The sequence below is a fragment of the Antechinus flavipes genome, chromosome 1, assembly GCF_016432865.1.
Source record: "Antechinus flavipes isolate AdamAnt ecotype Samford, QLD, Australia chromosome 1, AdamAnt_v2, whole genome shotgun sequence".
Lineage (NCBI taxonomy): Eukaryota > Metazoa > Chordata > Mammalia > Dasyuromorphia > Dasyuridae > Antechinus > Antechinus flavipes.
The window spans coordinates 452422147-452440895 of record NC_067398.1 but is presented as its reverse complement, the minus strand read 5'-3'; the positions used below and the strand labels follow the sequence as shown (position 1 = coordinate 452440895).

The 18749-nt window shown below is 36.3% G+C and overlaps 1 protein-coding gene across 2 annotated transcripts in view; it reads left to right on the top strand.

Moving 5' to 3' along the window:
• Positions 1–16538: 16538 nt before the first annotated feature.
• SULF1 (sulfatase 1) overlaps positions 16539–18749 on the top strand; it is a 205112-nt gene continuing 202901 nt past the window's right edge. Inside the window, exon 1 of one of the 2 annotated variants that reach the window (XM_051970068.1) lies at positions 16539–17018. The gene's annotated coding sequence lies outside the window, so the exon portion shown is untranslated. The remainder of the gene's footprint in view (positions 17019–18749) is intronic. The other variant, XM_051970069.1, reaches the window with a different exon arrangement.

The window sequence follows — 18749 nt, the reverse complement described above, 5'->3', positions numbered from 1 at the left end:
GAAAGCCCTTAACAAAATATAATAGGCTAATACAAACTGAAGGTATTCACCTAATCTTCAGGGGCCTATTTTTAGGTGTCCCTAGTAACCAGGCAATTTTCTATTTCTGTGAATAGTTGAGGAATTCTTCAATAGACTATGAAGTCCTCCAAATTCCAGCTTCTATTGTCCTTGCTTATGACCTCTGGCCCCAGATTTAGAATCTTCGAATAGCCTTCCTCTACATTTAACACAAGTGAACCCTAAATTACAAAGACTTTTTAGTATTGACATCAGGAGTCAATGTTATCGCTGGATCATTGCTTTTCCACCTCATTTTCTGCCATCAATAACAAAAGTGGTGCCTGTAATATTAGATTGGTTAAACTTCAAGGTAAGCCAACTGGCCTTTCTTTTAGACCCATCTTCCTAAGGAACCTGGTGCCAGAGCAAACATTTAAGGATGTAACCTTAAGCTCTCATTCTTTATTTGTTTTTTCACTCTGTTTTCTTGCTGTTTTCCCCCATGTGAAGCTAGCTGTCTTTGCTTAAAGGTTCAGCATAGTTTCTCTGCTCCCCCATTTCCCCCCTTCCCATTCTTTGATCCCACATTGAAATTACAATCCTGGATTTGTGACGTCACTCCGGATCATTTCCAGATGGCTTCACCCATGGATCAAAAAAAGAAGGTAAAACTGATGTGTTCTTAAGAAAGTTGACTTTTCAGAGGGGGGGAGTTTAGAATAATATGCAATAATAGGACAAAAAACACAAAATAATTAGAGGTAATTTCAATTGACTTTTTTTCTTACAATAAAGCATCTTTGATCAACTCCACCAATGTATAAAAAAAATGAATTTTAAGGTATTTGTGTAGCACTAAAAAATATCCAAACATCAAAAGCTTTTGTTCCATTAGAAAACTTAAAACCTTGATAGATATGAAATGGATTTAATTTTTTTTTAAATAAGCTCTAATGACAACTTCACAGACAAAAGGAAAAAGAATAGTTCTGTAGCTTCATACTCCCATTTTCTCTGGTACATTAGTTAGGTGGCATTTTGGCCCGAGCCAAATAAAAGGGCAAAGGTTATAGAATGCAAGGCTGGGGAAGCTAGAATAGGACCACTAGGACAATGGTAGGGAAATTCGGGCCATCAGCTCTGAATAGATAGAGATTATACATGTGAAATTGACAAGCAACAACAGCATGTCACTTTAAGAAGGGCCAGGAAATGAACTCAATCCAGTGTTTCTATTTACTGTATAAGAGTGACAAATGGTACATAGAGTTATTCAGGATTAACAGAGACATCTCTTCATTATTTTATAATTATAACAATGTTCAGTTGTGACTTGTCATAGCATTTTATACAACATAATAGTGAAAGGAGTGCTTTGGTGATAGTGAAAATAGGCAATTCAGTGGATATTTAGAAAGCCACCCTGACATTGACTTTTTCAAGAGTTAAGTTCTGAAGAATTCACATCTTATGATGAATGTCATTTTTATCAGTAACCCCATGATCATATATTTATATACACTAATTAAAATGCTTTAAGCACATGTATAAAAGATGTTTTGTTCAGAATATAGGCCATACTCCTAAAATAAGATCTCTTTGTAAAGAAAATGATATATAGACATACACTGAAAAAATAGCACTGATTATTAGTTGCATTCAGATTTTATGCAATCCAGATTTGAGGGGAAAAGATGCCATCCACCAAATATCATCCAATATTTTTTTACCCAAATCTATTAGATATAAGATTACTCTCAACTTAATTTCTTTTGACTGTGGGTTAACAGAGAACTAGGGCAATAATAGGACAGAGAACACAAAATAATTAGAGATGTTAATTTAGTTTTTCTTTACAATAAAGCATCTTTGATCAACTCCACCAATGTATAAAAAAGTGAATTTTAAGGTATTCATGTAGCATTCTAATATAGAAACATCAAAAGTTTTTGTACCATTAAAAAACTTAAAATCTTGATATATGGAATGGATTCAACATACATGTCTCTAAAGCCTAATGCACATTTTCATTTGATTGTGCCGTCATCTGAAACTTAATATGTTCAAAAATGAAATAATTCTCCTCTCCCAGAATATACATATTTAGGGTTGAAAAGGCCTTTCCAGATCAGTTACCTTCTTTTATAGAAACCGGGACCCAGAAAGTCAAAAAACAATCTGCTGAAGTCCCCATAGCTCAGTGGAACAACTCAATTCAAAATTTTGGATTCATAAAAACAAAGGCTATTATAGCTGTAGGAAACCCTACAGAGCTTTTAACCCAAATCCTTGACTTTCTGGTGAAGAAACTGAGACTCAGAGAGAAATGACTTATGCATTGTTCCCATCTAGCCAGTGGTAGAGTTACCATAACAATCTAGTTTTCTGAATCCAGGTCCAGTGTTCTTCCCAACATCTCATTGGCATTTTTTACTCATCCCCCTCAATCATTCTTATGTGGTCATTTGCCAAGTCTAATAGAGGTTCCTTTCACATTTCTTTCATCTCCATTTCTATGTCAACACTATAACTCAGACCTTGGGTTCTCTCATGCCTCAATTACTGAAATAACCTCACTGCACTGGCCTCCTGGCTGACTTCCTGGACTTCATATTGCATCCTTTCCTCTACTCCGTCACAACCATCAATAAATCAGGCATATAAATTGGCACACATTAATCTTCCTTATATATTGGTTTTATCATGTCACTCCATGGTTCAAAAATAATCAATGCTCCCAATTTCTCATTGCATTTAAAAAAAACTTTTAAGGCCATTTATATTCTATTTTACCATACCTATTCAACTTTTATTCTTACTTTTCTCAACAGACATTTCTGTAATTCAGGACAGTTTCCATACTTTTGCAAAAATATATCATGTCCTACTCATAAGTGTCCCCCCTATTTTCCTTTCACCTAGAGTATTCCATATTCCCCTTTTCCACTTGTTGGAATATTAGTGTTTTTATAGACCATTTCAGCCTTCATTGATTTCTACTATATTCTCAACCTTCATATAAAAAAAATCAGTTTCATACTTAATTATACATTTAATTGTAATCTATTCACAATGATTCACAATTCATGTTTGCAAGCTGTCTGAGACTAAGCTGTGAGCTTTCCTTGGGCAAAGACCATGCTTTTAATTCTATGGAATACTTGTGAATACAGATTAATAATAATAACAGTAACAACAATAACAACAATAGCTGGCATTTATAGTACACTTTAAAGTTTGCCAGACACATTAAACATATTATCTCATTTAATTCTCAGAGCAACACTGCAAGGCAGATGATATTATTATCTCAGTTTTACAGATGAGGAAATAAGCAGGCCAAAGTCAAATATTTTACTGAGAATCACCCAGCTACTAAGCATGTGAAACAAGATTAGAAAGCATATTTTTCTGATTTCAAAACCATCATTCTATCTAATACTCCAATTGGTTGAATGAATGGATAAATGAGATTTTATTGAAATATGTGTATTAGTGTGACACCCAGTATAATGTTAGCTCCACAGACTTTGTGATAGAGATGAAAGAGTTTATTTTTTACCCATTGTTCAACATGCTGAGTGTCCTTCTTATTTCAAGGTAAAGTGGAAAGTTCTTAGATTTGAGTTGAAATTTTGGCTTAGTTATCTAGTATTTCAATGAGCTCAATGAGCCTAGTTAAGTAAACCAACCTTCCTGGGCCTTGGTCTCCTGTTAATACCAAAGAATGATCAATGACTCAATATACTTCCTCCCATTTTGGACAACTTTGGGACAAGGTTTTTCTTTAAAGTTTCTTAAAAGTTCTTAAAAGTTAAAGTTTTATCTCCCTTACCAATATTTCTATCTACTAGTCCTAGTTCTCTCCTTTAGGGACAAGTGAAGTTGGTCTGTTTTCTGCTAACTGATAGCCCTTAAAGTATTTGTAATTACCACGATATTCACCCTAAATCTTCTCTTCTCAAAACTAAAATCTCCAATTTATCCCTTCAAATAATTGTAGATTGCCACTACATCCACCCTAAATTTTCTCTTCTCCAAACTAAAATATCCAGTTCCTTCAGTCTCATATGGCATTATTCTGAAAATCTTCACCATCCTAAACATCTTCTTCAGATACCCATATTCTACTTTGTCAATGTCTTCCTTAAAGTGTAGCATTTAGAACTAAACACAACACCATATATGTGCCTTGACCAAGATCAGGATTTCTCCATTTTCTGCTCATTTGGCTGTATTTGGAAAGCGAAATGTAGAAAACTCAAGGCAAATGTGTCTGGACTATTGTAGAAGAAAGGAGGTAACTATAATGTCCAAATCCAATGGCTCAGATTCCTCTATCTACCTCTCCTGTAAGGAAATTCACAGGATTTCCAAGTTATTTTAGCAATGAAGACAATTATAGCTATAGCTATTTGTATAGCTACAAATAAAAATATGTTTTATAACATTTCAAATTTTACTGAGAACATCCTATCTGTTTCACTAATTGTCACAGCCAAAAAATTCATCAACTAGTGGTGATAGTCATCTCTGAAGGCCCTCATAATTTCATGCCTTGAGGTGATGGCAGCTGGGTGGCCTTGTATATAGAGCACTAGACTTGGAATCAGGAAAACCTGAGTTGGAATCTGACTTCAGACATTTGCTAGCTGTGTAATGCTAGACAAATCACTTGACCTCTGTTTGCCTCGCTTTTTTCAGCTACAAAATATGAATAAGCAGCCATTTCTCAGGTCTGTTGTAAGGATTAAATGAAATATATGTAATGCATTTAGCACAATTCCAAGCATTGTAGGTCGTAGATAAATGTTTATTCCCTTTCAATCCTTTATTGCAATAGTCTGATGTCTCTCTACCTTGGTCTCTTCCTACTCCAAACCTTTCTCCACTTAGCTGTCAAAGTACATCTGACCATGTCATCCCAAACCCCTAAAAAGAACTAATGGCTCCCTATCCCCTACAGGATCAAATGTTAAATGCCTTTTGGCTTTCAGAATCCTTCAAAACCTCTCTCCTGCCCCTATTTTTCTCGGGTTTTTACATCTTACCACCATGCACTCTGTGATCCAGTAATTTGGACCTCCTTGGTAATACACTCCTTGTTTCTTGTACAAAATAGTATTGTTTTCAATGATTGTCCCCAAATTTTTTCCCATCATTTCCACCTTTTGACCTTCTAGATTTCTTTCAGGTGTTAACTAAATTCCTACCTTCTACAAGAAACTTTTCCTAATTCCCCTTAATCTTAATACCTCCCTCTGTTGATAATCTCCAATTAATCCTATATATACTTTTTGGTATATAGTTGTTTGTATATTATCTTTTTCCTTACCTTTTATTTCCAGTGCTTAGCTTAGTTTGATTTTTCTTGCACAACATGACAAATATGAAAATATGTTTAAAAGGATTGCACATGTTTAACCTATATCAGATTGCTTATTGTTTTGAGGAGGGGAAAAGAAAAGAAGGGAGAAAAAATGGAACACAAAATCTTTACATGTTTTTGGAAAAATAAAACACTATTGAGAAAAAAAGAGACTTTAAAAATTCAAGTGAAAAAAATAGTAAGTATTTGGGGAGTTTCAACCCAGCTCCTCTGACTTCAAATTCAATACTTTTCCAACTATGCCAATACTATTGTTTTATCAAAACATGGTATAATGGAAGAGATAAATGTCATTAAATGACTTACCATTTCAGGTTTTCCTGTAGCCGGCATAATATCCTCTTTTTATCCAGGAACTAATTAGTTTAGTAATCTGGCATCATCAGAGAAAGAACTGTGAATTTTCCAGATAACTGAAGTTTGCTTACCCTCTTATGATTATTTAAAATGGATTATGCACTTCCTTGATTTCTTGAATCAAAAAATATTGAACATAACTTAGCCTTTTCTTAATGTATCAGGGACAAAAATGTAGAATTGTGCATTGAAGAAGAAAGTCCATTTAAGCCATACTTGTGATTTTATTGCAGTAAAGAATTCCCAGGGAAGAATCTCCCCTAATCAGTAGAGATCATTATCTGTACTGCAATTTATAGTCTTAAAGTGTTGCTTGAAACACAAAGAATCTTCTTCTATAGAGTCACAGAGTTGATAGGTATTAGAAAAGAGACCTAAACACAGGTCTTCACTCCAAGATCAATTCTCTATTATAAGACACCCTGTCCCTTACTGTATTTAAGTGTACAATGTTATAAATACAATGGTTGCTTTAAAGACTATTAAGGTCTAAATGTCTCCACTCTAAAGAGATTCAGAATATTATGTTTTATGAGTTCTTGAGTCTGCTTTTTATAGTTCTTAAAAAACTTTATTCAACATCTTATCATTGCCCTTGTGCTTGCCTGATCCTATAATTTGCTATTTTTTCTGCTTTGAGAAATCAAGTAAGAAAACTGTGGGAAATATAACAAGTGAGAATTAGGAAAGGACTTGTGTAGGAGGTGGCAACTAAAAAAATTCTGATTTTTGAGAGTCAAAGGTGAGGAGTAACTGAATTACAAATATGGAACACCACTATGGCAGGAGATGGCCATTAAATGATTTAAGTAGGCCAGTTTAACAGGAACAGAGAGTACCTATAGGTAAGCAATATAAAAAAGATTTATCTCTTCAACATTTTATAATTGCTTTCCATTTAAACTAAAATTGATATCACACTAAATTCTTTAACATGGAATTTTATCTGCATAGACATTATGCAAAGGGGTTCTTTTCTTAAGTGATATTTTCAGACTGCCATGTAAAGGATCTTTAAATTTTAGTCTAGGGCCTAAAATGTAGACAGCACAAAATAACTATTCAATAAAACCATCTCTTAAAGATAATAAAAACTCAGGTTATTCCTTTTTAAAATTTTCACTTTCAGGGGCTCTGAAAATTGAGACTTATGACTGATAACTCATCCATTTGGAATTTTTTTTAATACTCATTTAAACCTAAACAATTGAACCCTTTGATAGCTGTCAATCTGTGACACATGGTAACTTCCACTGCCAGGGGCTCCATAGAAGCTTTTCTCTACAAATAAAATCCTTGAGAATTCAACTTGAGGATTTGTTTGCTTTAAAAACAAAATAACACCTGACTTATTTAAACAATCTTTGGGCCAGGGGCTGCTCAAAGACTTTTGGTCAAATAACAAATCCCACTGAAACTCCTTGTTCAAAGATAATAATTTTTTTAAAGAAGAAGGAAGAAAGGAAAGAAGGAAAGAAGCAAGGAAGGAAGGAAGGGAGGGAGGGAGGGAAGAAGAGAGAGAGGGAGGAAGGAGAGAAAAAGGGAAAGAGAGAGGGAGGGAAGGAGGAAGAGCGGGAGGGAGGAAAGAAGGAAGGAGGGAGAGAAAGAGAGAGAGGAAGAAAGGAAGAAAGGAAGGAAGGAAGGAAGGAAGGAAGGAAGAAAGAAAGAAAGAAAGAAAGAAAGAAAGAAAGAAAGAAAGAAAGAAAGAAAGAAAGAAAGAAAGAAAGAAAGAAAGAAAGAAAGAAAGAAAGAAAAAAAGAAAGAAAGAAAGAAAGAAAAAAAAAAAAGAAAGAAAGGAAGGAAGGAAGGAAGGAAGAAAGAAAGAAAGAAAGAAAGAAAGAAAGAAAGAAAGAAAGAAAGAAAGAAAGAAAGAAAGAAAGAAAGAAAGAAAGAAAGAAATGGTGGAGAAGAAAGACTTTTTCTATGCAATAGAGAAAAAAAAAGTATGCTAAGCACAATTGTGAGGGTTTTAAGATATTTGTTTTTTTTTTTCCTTCCCCCCGACAGGTAATCTGTAAAACCAGTGATCAGCCTCAATTAATTTCCTAAATAGATTGGAAAGCAGTATAATAAATATGGAAGACACCATAGCAAATTACTTTTTTTTAGAATTCTTAGCCCATTCATTTTTAAGTGGTCTGGGAAAAAATTGCAGGCATCATTTAAGAAGGCTGTTTAAAGTTCCTAAATTTACCCTTTGGCTGCTTTTAAATCTAATTTCTAATCCCATAATTGAGTTCACAGTAGTTTAAACTGTTATCAAACATCTTTGGGGGATTATAACTCATTTCTAGTTCAAATGACACATCGAAAAACTCTAAACTGAGTCCTCCTGAGTAGTAAATGAATGGTCCTTTAGACTCTCTTGGGCTTAATTAAAAGAGTTGGAAATGACTGATTGAAAATAATATTTAATGATTACCAAGGGGGTGTTTACCTATATTTTAAAAAATTAAACACATATGGCTATTATGCCATACAGATGAAGAGTTTAAAAAGAGTAGGTTAAACTCCAGCATCAAAATCAGGGTGAGTGCACACCGGTGGAAAGTAGATATATATTTTAGTTTCATTGTTATTTAATGGTTATTGTGCACCTCCAGTGCTGTAGGTCGTATTTAGTTCTATACAGATCCAAACCTAAAAAACTTCAGGGAGCCAGATTCTCATTTCTGATCCTTCTCTGGAGTGCTTTCCAATGGTTTCCTCTATTCTTTCATTTTAAGAATGGGAATAGATATCCAACACCCTGGAGCTCACCCCAGTGGTTCTAAAACCTTCTGTAATGCTATATAAAGCTGGGCAGGATTTGTTAGATTGGAGCTAAGCTTTAAGAGGCAGTGCCATTCTAAAATGTTCATAATGGGTATTATGGAATCAGGGCAAAACAGGAAGGACTAATTATGTATGGAGGGCACCATTGTTTCAGAGCTAGAAGAAAATGAAAGTTTAAGAAGACAGTATTGGAGATAAAATGATTTTTTTAAAATTATATATCTACCCACCTGGTGGAAAGATGTTCCCAAAGGCAAGTCTAGTAGTAAAAATTGGAATGAAATGTAAAATTATAAAGTAAAAAATGGAAACGTTGAGGATTTTCTACTTAAACTATTTGTCCCAAAAACATTTTGAAGCCTCTGGGTGTCTTTTAAAGTTCACTTTAGTCTGTTTCCACAAGAAGTTAAAAATATTGACCATTTTGCAAGAACCTTGAGGTTTTCTTTGACATTGTAATTGATGGAAGTGGCTGCTATTAAATCATTATCTGGAGATGGCTATGATGCAAAGCACGAAGGAAATGGCCCACAGAGTTCTTTTGACTTCACAGTCCGACATATTTACACTTGGAATCAAAGCTTTTGTTAAGTGAAACTAGCAAGGTCTAGTTAGCATAAGAAAGAGTTAACCCCAGCTTTGAGTGTCTTATTTTTTAAGAAAGGAGTTTGTTTGGTAATACAGACAAAATGCTCTCTTTTTAAAAACAACTGCAAAAATATTATGACTTCTATTTCAATAGTCATTTGGGGAAATTTAGCTAATTCAAATAGAAAGCAGGGCCACTAGAATAACAAGCAAAGTCTGGTGTGTTACCATCATGAGAGGGGTAAAGGGTTTCTATTTTATTATTTCTTTATATATCCTAGAATGATGGTATTAAAGAATAAGGTATTCTAATATAACGATAGACTAATAGTGTAGATTCATGTTGCGGGTTTTTCTAAAAGAAAATACAAGCTTTTATTTGGTTCATAGCCATGGCCTAGCTACTGTAAAAGTCAACAAAGATTTTTGTGCATTTAAAGTGTAAATTATGTTTATTTTATTCAGGGAAGTGAACTTTTTTATGAACATCTGTGGGCTTTAGTTTCTTAGGAAGACTGTGATACCAAAAGGTATGAGCATCCAACTGTTTTCCATTTGCTTCCCAGAAAATACTTTGAATTGGAAGTACATTCCCTTCCTTAATATGGCAAAGGAAAGACAATTCCTGGTACTTTATCCATCATGAAAGATCCCCAAATTAATTGAACTGAATTTGATCAATAAAACTCATTAATTACTAAGAAAGGAGCTACAGCAAATAGTTTTCAGAAATTACCTACACTGTTTTGTGACCGGACAGGGTATTTAATATGAACCTCAGTATCCTTGTCTATAGAAAAGATTTTGGACTGGATGAAAATTGAGATCTCTTCCAGCTCCCATAAGATGAGATTTTGAGGAAAAAAACCTTAAAAATCCTATCAAGACTGGTAGCCCATCTGAAAAAGGAAAATCCACTTGTCTTCACTATCAAATAATGGTAACTAAGAATCTCCACAGGGCAGCATTGTTTTAAACAGACTGAATCCATTTTCACTTTCACCCATTATATTGTTTTTCTCTTCCCATACCATTATTTTAGCTAATGAAAGTTTGTTTTCTAATCTTACACCTTTCAGTTCTACTTGTCTAAATCCAAGGAATTTTTCAAGGAATATCAGATGAGCTAAGTGATGTTTCTTCAAACTGCCCCTCTACCTGCTAGATCATCTAGAGTCCTTTGCCCAATTTCATTAAATTTAGTTGCTATGAAGATTTGCCAAAATGGCATACCTGGGTCAGTTGACAAATTATTTAGATATATTCTCAACTCTGCAACTTAATAAATGTATGTAACCTTCAAGACTCAATTTAACAAGCATCAATTAGGTGCCTATCAGGTGTTGGGCAAAGTGATTGGTGAGCTTTCATTCTACTGGGAGTAAGAAGGCAACATGGACACAAAGAAATAAGTGCAAAATAAATTTTTAAAAATAATTAGAAAAGACATGAGAGAAGGGCATTAATTACTATGGGAAGACCTCTTTAAAACAGAGACTTTAAGCTGAGATCAAGGTAATTCAAGATGGGTTGAAATGTTCTAATCTATAAAATGAGGAATTAGACTAAACGATCTCTAGGATCGCTTCCAGCCCTAAGACTAAAATCATATGGTCTTATGAATTCCTATTCAAGATGAGATCAAAACGTCCCTTGCAGTTTATATAACGTTTATCCAGGTGAGTTAATCCAGTATCCCAATTTAAATTAACAGAAATAGATGTGATGACCTTATAATTAAGGAAGTTGGATAATTCATTCCTTGGGCCTTACTCCATTTTTAAAAAATGTTTCCAAATCAGGAAGTTTCTCTTGGCTGTATTTGGCCATTCTAATGATCATTCACCATGATTAGCAGTTATTTAACAATCATCTTGTTCTAAGCTTATTTATGTATGAAAGTGGAATGCAAAGAGATAGTTGCTAACACTCTGTTTTCTGCACATGAATGTTTTGTTCTCAAATTTGAGGGACTTTTTTTCTCAATTTTCTTAAAAACAAAAATAAAATCCTAGAGCATATAGTTTAAAGGACTATCTATAGTTTGTAAGCTTTTCTTTCTAGTTAATTTTCATTTGATTTTTGGTTGGGGGAATATTTAAAGATAACAATAATAATACATAAATAGCACTGTGTTATAGAAACTATGATCCTCACAAGAGTTCTTGCAAGGAAGATGCTAATATTATTACCATTGCTGTTGTCATTGTTGTTCAGTTGTTCAATCATATTCAACCTTTTGGGGTTGACTTGGCAAAAACACTTAATGGATTAAAATAAACAGTGTAAATGATCTGATCAGAACTAGTTAGTATCTAAGGTTTTCTTTATTGCAAGCCCAGAGCTCTATTTGCTGTGCCACCTAGCTATTCCAAGCAATATGATGTAATAAAACATGCTAATTTGGAGAAGAGATAAGAAAACCATTTGTACTTTCACTGAAGATCTCGATATCAAACATCCTCATTAGCTTTCATTTTATTCATCTATAAAGTAAATAAGTTGGGTTGTCTATAATCTCTATTGACCTTCAAACTAACTTCTAATTCTAAAATTATTTTCTAGTTTCTTAATAAACACAATGTCTACAACCAGACCATTTATTGAACTTTCCTCTATGATATTTACTGGGCTTGGAAATACAAATTCAGGACAGCTAATTTGCTCAAAGATTTTATTCACTAGCTCCCATATGGGACTGACATGACCTTAAAATGGGCATAGTCTAAATCCACACCTTCTTCTTACTCTGCACCCTCTATTTCCTACTCTACTCCATACTTCTCTCTAGGAAAACAGAAGCATTTGCTTGTCCACTGAGAATTTATTCTCAGAGACAGGATCCCATTAATGCAGGATACATATAAGAAGAAATATAAGTATTGTTTTTGACTGAGACTCCTTGCCTAACTGGTATTAGGTCAATCAGTTTGTAACCCTGTTAAATATGTATGTGTGTGTGTACATGCATGTGTGCGAGTCCTCATTTCTTATTGTTGCAGTTGTGATTAAATCCATTTGACTCTTTGGGAAATGAAGTCATACAACTCTTTTCACCAAGTTCTGTGACACTTTTTTCAGAACTTCAACCCTATAAAATGTGTACCATCTGTAAAGGATGCTACCACTAGCATCCAAGCAACTCACAATAATACAATGCCATCTTCCCATGGAGACAGTGTTCATAATGTCATGATAATATTGTGCATTACTATATTTGGTTATTTTTCATGAAGGAGAGAAAGTTTAATTTGAAAAAAGAATGGGGAAAGAACTTCTTGAAGTTAGGTAGGACAGAAGAATAGAAGGGTTCAAGGACTCTGCATTATTAGATTTATTGTATACATACAGCTGTTTTATGATGTGGTGGCAATAGGGATGATTGTTATACATGTTTCCAGTGCCGTGGGAATATAGATATCATTTGTCTTTGGACAGATACAAAAGCAATCAGTTGTGCAGCCTCCAGGAATGTAAGCATTGAAGGAGAAAAATGAATCCTTACGTGGAGTTTTGCAGATTCCCACACCCTGTCAGAGGGAGCTCAGTTGGTCAGAATATTTTTTAAGATATCTACTTGTTTAATTCCATGTACCACTAGAGGCCAACTCATCTCTTCCATTATATTTAACTGGAACTCACCCCCAATTATTTTTTTTCTATAATGTCACAAGTGCAGAAGGTGGCTGACTTGAGAGTTCATAATATTGTTTTAGAATTAGTGGTGACCTTACAGGTCATCTTGACCTGTCCCCAAATCCCAGAACTTGAGAGTTGAAAGGACTCTTAGTATCCATCTGATCCAATCTACTCTTGAAAGGTATTCCCAATATCATATACCTATAAATTGTTCTTCTTGTGCTTAAAGACACCTTCCCCCAAGAAGGGGAAATCAACCATTTCTCTAAACATCCCATGTCCACATTTACAAATGAGGAAACTGAGGCCCGGGAAAGTTAAAAAAAATTGCCTAAACTCATTTACTATTTGGCAGAAAAAGAATTTGAATCCAGGTCTTCTGATTCCAAATCTAGCACCTTGCCTCTTGCATCCCATCCCTCTGTCTACGAGAGAAGGCAGCTTCGATTCTTCTACAACATGCCAATATTTAACACTCCCAGCACAAAAGACATTTTGGCTTCCACACTGCTGGCACCTTTTCAATTCTTCCTAAGCACTGATGGTTTACCTCAAAATATTACTGTAATGAAATTGAGCTGGGTCCAAAGATGTAAAGTCAGCACAAATTATGAGAGCCTATGGCTTGCTTCATTCTCACAGTTTAAAACACTGACTGAAATCCCTCCCCCTCAACTTTCGGCTGTTCTGCACTGGGGACCATAGTCTCAGGCTCACCCACCAGCCCTTCTGTGTGACAGGGCCCCGGCTCAATGCTGTCAATTCCAGTTACCTCCCTCCCACTGTCTGGTGTGGTAAGCTCTCCTCAGACTGGCTGATCATTTGTTTACTGTGCTCAAGTTGGGATTCCTGGCCAACTGGCAGCCCTCGGTGGGGGAAAAGAACCACAGTTTCTTAAGTGCATTAAATCTTCATGTTAGCCCCCCTATCTTGGTAACCCTTCATGGGGGCTTTGTTCTCTTTTTTCCAAGCATGACAAACAAGTGGTTTTTCTTTTTTCACTTTAATGGTCCTGCAACAAAAAGGAGCCGGCCCAGGCTTTCTGAGGAGGCTGATAGGTGTTCCTGTTTAATGAGCTTTTTATTATACTGTATTGGCTCCTCTGAAAAGAAATTACTAGCAGCAAACAGCTGATAATGGAGAGAGCCCGGGAGAAACAATAACGGAGAGGGGGAAACATTAGTGTAGCAGCAGATGCGGGCAGCCTAGGTTGGGGACTGGATCCCACCCCAGGCTGCCCCGGTCTCCCCCATTATGTGCGCCATAAAGTGAGCGTGTGCGCGTGTGCGTGCGCCCCTGGGGTGCAAGGAGGGGGACAGCTAGAGACGGAGCTAGAGATTCAGCCACACTGCCATCTGCGAAGGGAGAAGGGCTCTGGGTTCAGTCTAGACAAAGATGAGCGCAGCTCTGAGTAGGGGGTTTTACAAGGGGTTGGTCGGTTACCATGGAAACTAATTGGAGCTAATAAGCAAAGGGACATTTTAACTGTGGGAACTGAATAGAAGCGGCTATTTTTCAATATCCCCGTTACCTACCATCAATCTTTCATTTTCGGAGTGCTCTTACTTAATTCTGATGATGTTGTACCCTTCCGCTCTGTTGGAAGTACACACACACACACACACACACACACACAGAGTCTAACACCCAACTCCCTACCGCACCCCAACCCCCCACCCCCACTCCCGCACCGTGCATGACTGTAAACTCGCAAGCGTCATCTTGGAGGAGGCATTCGATTTTAGGTGCAGCTCTTTCAACACAGCATCCATTTCAACCTTTTTTTTTTCCCCTTAAAAAATAAACTGTTTGCAGATGGCCAGGAGAAAGGAGGGGAGGTAATGGAAAATTCTTAACTTTTAGACTGACACTTCGCCGGAGAAAGAGAGCTGGCTCTAGGCTGAAGAAAGAGGCTGGGAAGTTATCCTGCAGCACCAGCTTCAGGTTTTTGTCTGGCCTTTCTTTCTCTCACTCAAACGCTTCAGAGCTAAAAGAAAAAGAAAAAAAAAAGTTCAGTATAGGAAACAATCTGTGGAGTTAGTGAGCTAAGTTAGGTTTCTTTAAATTTACATTGGAATCTTAAATCTAAAACCACCATCAAAGTTTTTTTTTTTTTTTTCCCAAATAAAAACATTTTAGAGAAAGCCCTATGATGCCTTGTGCCCAAATCTTACTGCAAAGAGCACATTTTGTCATTTGTTATCAACACAATCACGACAGATAACATATTGATTCTGCATGTTTCACAGTTCCTTGAAATCAGGTTTTGCAATTCTATTTCAAAACTGAAGATCTGAGGCAAAGTTAGAACCAGTCTTTCCAAGACCTCTCAGGTTGGATTAACAAAAGGAGGGGAGAAGGCTTGAAGCAATAATTGGTACTATTAAAATCCTAAAATGTCCAAGAGAAAGTTATTTCATCTCAATCTTGCCACTTGTCATTGTTGGAAAATATTTCTGTTTGGTTGTTTATCTGGATTTAGTAGATTAGGGAGTAGTGCTTTAGTGAACACAAGACATTGTCTGAAACAGACACCATATAATCACTTCTGGGAAGAATTTGAACAAATGTAATCAGAACTCTAATTCTCCACCACCACCCCCCACAAGTCCCCCAATCCTATGATTTTAGTTATGGGAACTAACTGGACACAAATTATAGCTTTCTCATTCTAGGTTCCAGAATATAGCAGTAATAGTCATTTTTAAATGTATTGCAACAGTATATATAAATTACGAAAAGCAAACAAGTCAGTCTTCTTTAGAGAGGAAAACCATCCCCCCTCTTTATGTCAGTGTTCTCTGCATGACAGCAATGTCTACATTGACAACACCCCCCCACCACCGAATTTAGCACTTTAGGCAAGTTTATGACAATTCTCTGCCTTCCTACTCCCATTTCCAAAAATTCAAAAGGTGTCAAGATATAAAGCATCAGTGCTACAAACACAGTGAGGCAGGGGAGGGGGGGTGGGCTTGAGAACAATGAAAATTACTTTGTTTTCCCTATACTAGTGACCAAAAACCTTCACAGGCTGTGAAATCAGAAAAGGGGAGATTTTCAGCAATTAACTTGTTAGCAGATCTCTTTTTAAAGTACTAGAAGGAGTAGAGCCATATATGGCCCTGGCTGCCATCAAGGCAATTAGGTCTTAAAACTTACAGCTCACAGAGCTACAAAAATGAAGGCAAGAAGGAGGGCACTGAAATGATCAAAAATTGAAAACATTTCAAAGAGAAATTGTTAATGAGCTGTTTGAACTATATGGGCATTATAAGTGCAATTAGCTGGAAGCCAATAAAAATAATCAATCACAGAGTGAGCCCAGCGCTCTTGGAGCAAAAGCTTTTTACAAAGTGATGTCTGTGTAAGAAGCAAATGATAAAAAATAGCCTTTATCTCCAAGGGGGGAAAGATATTGTTTTGTATATGTAGAAATGAAAATGATGTTCATTTACTATTTGGGAATCACAGCCTGTGGTTGATAACAGTACAGACCTATATGTAGGAATAGAGATTTGTGCTTTTAGTACTCTTGGCACCCCCTCCCCCTACTCCACCCCCTTTTCTCCCAGGAATGTTGGAGGCAGCCCCAAGTTAATCAGAGGAAGGTAGGAGTTTGGGTTTCAAAATACAGATGTCACATTTCAGTGCAAATGACTCCTACATTAGCTTTATCAGTGTGTCCAGATGAATCTTTTATCTCCTTTAGAGAAAAGTGCTTCCCTGAGGAGATTGCTCCCAAACAGACCAGCAATAAAAGATTGTTAGGAGTTTTATCCTGCTTCTGTGCATCCTATTCAGGGACCCAGTGGTCCCTCGGGAATATAAGGAGTTGTGAAAAGTAACACAACTGGTCACCAGAATAATTCACTCCCTCTACCTTCTCTTTAGCACCTCCCACTTCTACTCTTTTTATAGCCCTCCTTTCTCTCTCCAAATCTCAGGTTACTTTGCTGAGAGTTCTCAGACCTATAGTTTCTGTCCTGGTCTCAGCCTCCAATCCTTAAGAGACACCCAGCCCCAGCAATTGGATTGGGCAGCCTGTCTTGACACACCACTGTGCTGAGTGCTTGAGGACGTGTTTCAACAGATGGTTGGGGTTAGAGTGTGTCATCACATTCGAGTGGGGATTAAGAGAAGGAAGACTGCCTTGCTGGAGCTGTGTGGTCTTCTCCAAGTGTGAGTTGCAAGCAATAGAACTCTAGCTTTTGGAAGAAGGAGAGGGATTCATTTCCAGCAGCTCCAAGAAAAGCAGTTTGTTCAGGTAAAGTAAAAGACATCGGATGCTTTTTTCCCCCAGCATAGTTTTGAATGGAATGCTAGCGCAGCACACTTGTCAAGCCAGTTGCTGCGGTCTTATCAATGCTGCTATTGTATGGCTGACAGATAACAGCGAGTGGAGCTTGAAGCGTGGCTGTCTTTAGAGCGCTAACACTCTTAATGCTCTGCTTCGGAAGGTGTAGGATGGAAAATGTGTTTTGGAGCAGTGCTTTAACTACCCAGTGTTCCCTTTAGAGGACCCCAATGGGGCTAACCACTGCCGAGAAACGCGTAGGGATGGCCAACCGAACGTTTCTCCTCTCTTTGCAGCAGATCACTTTTAAAGTTGTACTTCCAACACTGTGTATGAAGATTCTAGTAACACTCCACCACAGAACTCCTGGCAGGGATGGAGATGCTTTCTGGGCTGATTTATGCAGTGGGGATTCTGTCTGACTCATCACGGAACAAACCATAATGTTTTTAAAGTAATTTGGAGGTGACTGTAAAGTGTGAGGACTCCTTTTGAGAGAGCGCGGGCTGGGCTTCAGACTGACTGGGGGGTAGATAGACTGGCATAAAAACTACATTTTTAGAATTCAAAGAGAACCGGGAAAGGAGGAAGTAGCAAAATACGATTGAACCGAGCCCTCCCTCGCAGCTGCAGAGGAGCAGATGGATGTAATTCATTTGCAGATCTGTTTGTGAAAGTTTTACAAGTCATTGAAAACTAAAGTAGCATCACTGTAATGGGTCATTAAAGTCACTACATTTATTGGTTTTAAACGGGCTATCTGAAGTGTTAATTAAATGGAAATAGATTTTCCGGCTTTGATTCTAAAGGGAAGAGTCTTAATTATCATTTTCCCATTGCCGATACCTGGTCAGCCAGTGCTGTTGTCTTCATTTATACTGCCCAGAATAAATAAATAAATATATATGGAATTGAATAAATGCAAAACCTCACAAATTTTGGTATTTTCTATATTTTGTAATATGGTTTCCTCAAAAAGTTGCTTTCTTTAAACAGGTGCTGAGAATTTTTTTTAATTCAAATAACTTAAAAGAATGTGAGTTCTCAGTTTGCTTTTACAACTCTTTAATTGCTTCCCAAACATACATTAATTCTCATTTATACCTGTAGTGTTCATGAATTATTGGTCTGACTGGACTCTCTTATACTTGCAAGAGAAACCTAACACTGAATTCACCCCCTTGCAGGTGAGAGATTCTATAAATAATACTGTATATAATCCCATTCTGAAATGAGAGCTGTTTAGTAAGTTGAATAACAGGATTCATAGCTGGTGCTTTGGGATTTTGGCATTATACTTTATAAAGGTACCTATTTCAAGATCCATCTCTATTTTGGCTCTTGGACCGAGTTATTCTTTTCTTTTAAAAAAAAATTAAAAGTCGAAGAAAGTAATGTGGTGCTGGTTCTCAGCTATTCTCTAATCTTCTTTGATAAGAAAATATTCTTATAAATGTTCATGTAGTTATTCCTAATAGAATATTAGACAGATCCTAATAATATTACGTAACCAAAATGAGTCTAAACTTCATAAGCTGAACTCTTTTGGAATTCTAGTTATTTCATTTTGGCTTTATCCTGGAGCCAATTCTCTCTTTAACTTTTTAAAATATGAGTTGCTTTAGTACTGAACAGGAATTATGATTGTTATTACTATTATTATGAACATGGCATTATTTTAGAGCAGCAGTAATATTGCAG